The 3035-nt window shown below is 37.7% G+C and overlaps 1 protein-coding gene across 14 annotated transcripts in view; it reads right to left on the bottom strand.

The window, feature by feature from the left end:
- Positions 1-2695, bottom strand: part of PRRC2C (proline rich coiled-coil 2C) — an 81624-nt gene extending 78929 nt beyond the window's left edge. For all 14 annotated transcript variants that reach the window (XM_025196786.1, XM_025196790.1, XM_025196793.1 and 11 more), the window contains exon 1: positions 2602-2695. The gene's annotated coding sequence lies outside the window, so the exon portion shown is untranslated. The remainder of the gene's footprint in view (positions 1-2601) is intronic.
- Positions 2696-3035: the final 340 nt, after the last annotated feature.

The following is a 3035-nucleotide window of genomic DNA, read 5'->3' as shown; positions in this document are numbered from 1 at the left end:
TCCTGCTGAGTACGGATCATCAGAGAGACTGCAGCAAAGCAATTTCTGAATCAATGCTTCCAGTCTGTTCTCCGTCAAACCAATATCTTAACACAGAGCCTGCAAGCAAGTTTAGTTAATGGAAGGAAATCTCCATCAAAGGAAGTTACAGTACAGTAATCAAGTTTGTTATAATAAACAAACATATATATTGCTCCAAATATGGTATATTTGAAAGATTCCTAAACCATGGCCCACAAACTATGAAAACTTAGAAAACAGACCCTAAAGAGCAGGTGTATTTGTAACCATGCAGGCAAGCTGCTGACCCTGCAATTAAGCAAAACTTTTTATGCAAGTTCATTAGAGCTGGAAAGCTGAGTTAACATACAATAACTGTGGTTCTTTCTGTCCACAAAGATTCCTTCTGTTGTGCAGACACGTGCAGAGTTATAATCCACTGCTGCAGGCAGCCTGTAGGATGTGAGAAGTGGCTGAAACTACCCTAGTCTTAAGTGCGAGTGGCTCTAAAGAATTTTGCTATACAAAAAGAACCCAAACTCATATTTATGGGTACACGTGCACCAAGTGTGACAGCTGCATGCAGAATCACTCAGGGAAATAAGACATGCTTGACCAAGCTGTACTGAGAGGTACACAGTTAACCAAACTATCAGTTTCTCTAAGACAGAGGCAAAACTTTCTTTATATTTGTTTCTCATTCTCCTCCTATAGCAGGTGCCATTTCTGCAAGTTAAACTCTTCGAATAAGAACCTTTAAAAAGGAATTAAGAAGGAAAATGCTGAGAGTTTACATCCCCCCCTCCTTGCATTTTATTTCACTACACCCCAGCAACCTTAGCAGTGTCATACTTCTATTTGTTTCTCTTCACCCTTCTATTTATTTCTCTTCACCATCTTTCTCTATGTATTTTCCACAATATATATATTTTACCAGAGTGACTTCAAGGCTCTTTTGCTGCCTACTCCAAAAGGTACAGACTGTGAAGTGGATTTCTGGCACTCCCAACTGAGCCATACACCACAAGAGCAGAACAGAAGTGCAGCTTGTAACTACGATCCAATGAATGAACCTAACAGACCTGTAAACCCAAGCGATTCTTGCATAAAGGAAAACAACTATAAATCTACTACTCACTAGTATTGCAGCCAGGGTGGATTTGATTTAGGGCTGACGAGTGGGTAATCAGGTCTGTTATCTCTCATCTCCATACACTGCTGTTAATAAGGATGTTATCTCTGGAGACAACAAACTCTCCCTATGCCTGAAGAAGGCTGTTTGTGCCCGAAAGCTTGCAAAGAACAATTTTTCCAACTATTTAGTTGGTCTAATAAAAGATATCGCATCTACCCAAAGAATCTCGTCTACCTATATCTCTGTAGACAAATCCACAGGTTGAGAACTGGAACTAAGCAGCACGCAGATGCTTAATGGGATCTTCTAGACTGAGCACAGTTCCATTGGATAGAGTGGTTTTCTTTAATCTTTAAAAATCTATAGAAAAGCCTCAGGGAACCCCATAAGATTGAGCCCCTAATATAGTCCACGGCCTGTTGTGACCTATTTATAATAAAACTTCTAAAAAGGTTATATGAATATATTGTCTCTAATAGTACATTATTAATAATCATCATCCGTTCCAGGTTTTATGGGAAAAAAGTCTACTCTTAAGGGAGCCTACTTATCAAGTTGGGCTACATTTAAAGTTAGATGTTAGGGTCCAAACTTGAACTTTAGTTAAAAAAAAATTGACACAAAATGTTAATTCAGCATCACTAAAATTATCATAATTGTACCTAGCTGAAATTCCTCCATTTAAAGCTACCCTCCCCCCCACACCTTAATCCTCCAAGTCATTTTCCTCTCCTTCCCCTCCCCAAACAAGTAGAAAACATCCTGATGCAGAGTGGTTGCTTGCTATTTCTTTTCCAGTTGTTCGCATCAACTATCTTGCCTATGGAATCAACATCCTACAGGGCCCTTGCAGAACTGCTATAGTGTTGAAGTCTTTAAAATATAAAGACAACTACAAAAATTCAAAGGTTCAGGAGGAATCTTGAGGCTAGCATAATACTATCATCACTTCCGAAGCAAAAATCTTTTTTCTTACCATTGCTGGAATAATGAGGCATCTCTTCCATGTCAGGTAGGTTTCACAGGATTATTAATGGAAACCCATTATACTAAGTTCCCCTATCAATGTGCAAGATGAAAGTGCTAACAATCCCCTTGAAGATCTCCAAGAAGGGGACATAAGCTGCCAATTACCAAGAGGATGGGTTCTGTACACACAACAGACACGCTGTTCCTCAAGCATGTTTAACCTCAGTGAAAATGTATGGTTGAATACTGAGTGGGTAACACTGTCAAATAAAAGTTAATTTCTTCTCTCAGCCTGTACAGTTCTTCACTAAGAGAAATTTCTATGAAGAACAAAAAAAACAAATTTTAAGCTCTCCTGACTTTTTTCCTTAAAAAATAATAATAATAAAAAAAAATGCTACACAACAGGTGGTCAAATGGAAAGTAATGAGGTAAGGAACATAAGTCGACAGGGGAAGAAAGGAAGGGATAGGCAGGCATCTCAGCTCACCACTTACCTACCCAATATCCAACAATATAATTTGTGGGCATCACAAGAGAAAGTCTTCAATAATGCCAAGGTTTTACTTACACTTCCCAGAACTTTTACCTTTGAACAGAAATCAAGCATGAGAAGTTTTAGTTTATAAAGAAGAAAATCATGATTAAGTTAAGACAGAATTAGAACAGAAACACTTACAGCAGCCTCAAATACAGCAGTCATTCTTGCTAGCAATTTGACCATGGGAACTTTAATACATGTTTTTCATGTATTCCAGTAATTCTCTCTAGCTGATGCTTGTGAAATAGACACAGATTAAATTTGTGCATTATACTCCTATGTTCTATACTGATTTTTTCTCATTTTGATACTTAAAATTAAGTATGTAACATTGGTCCCTCTGGAAAAACCCAAAAACTTAAAAAAAACTGATTAAAGTCAAAATTCTTG

This window comes from Alligator sinensis, unplaced genomic scaffold, assembly GCF_000455745.1.
Source record: "Alligator sinensis unplaced genomic scaffold, ASM45574v1 scaffold31_1, whole genome shotgun sequence".
Classification (NCBI taxonomy): Eukaryota; Metazoa; Chordata; order Crocodylia; family Alligatoridae; genus Alligator; species Alligator sinensis.
The sequence above is the reverse complement of the archived record's forward strand: the minus strand, read 5'-3'. Positions and strand labels throughout refer to the sequence as shown.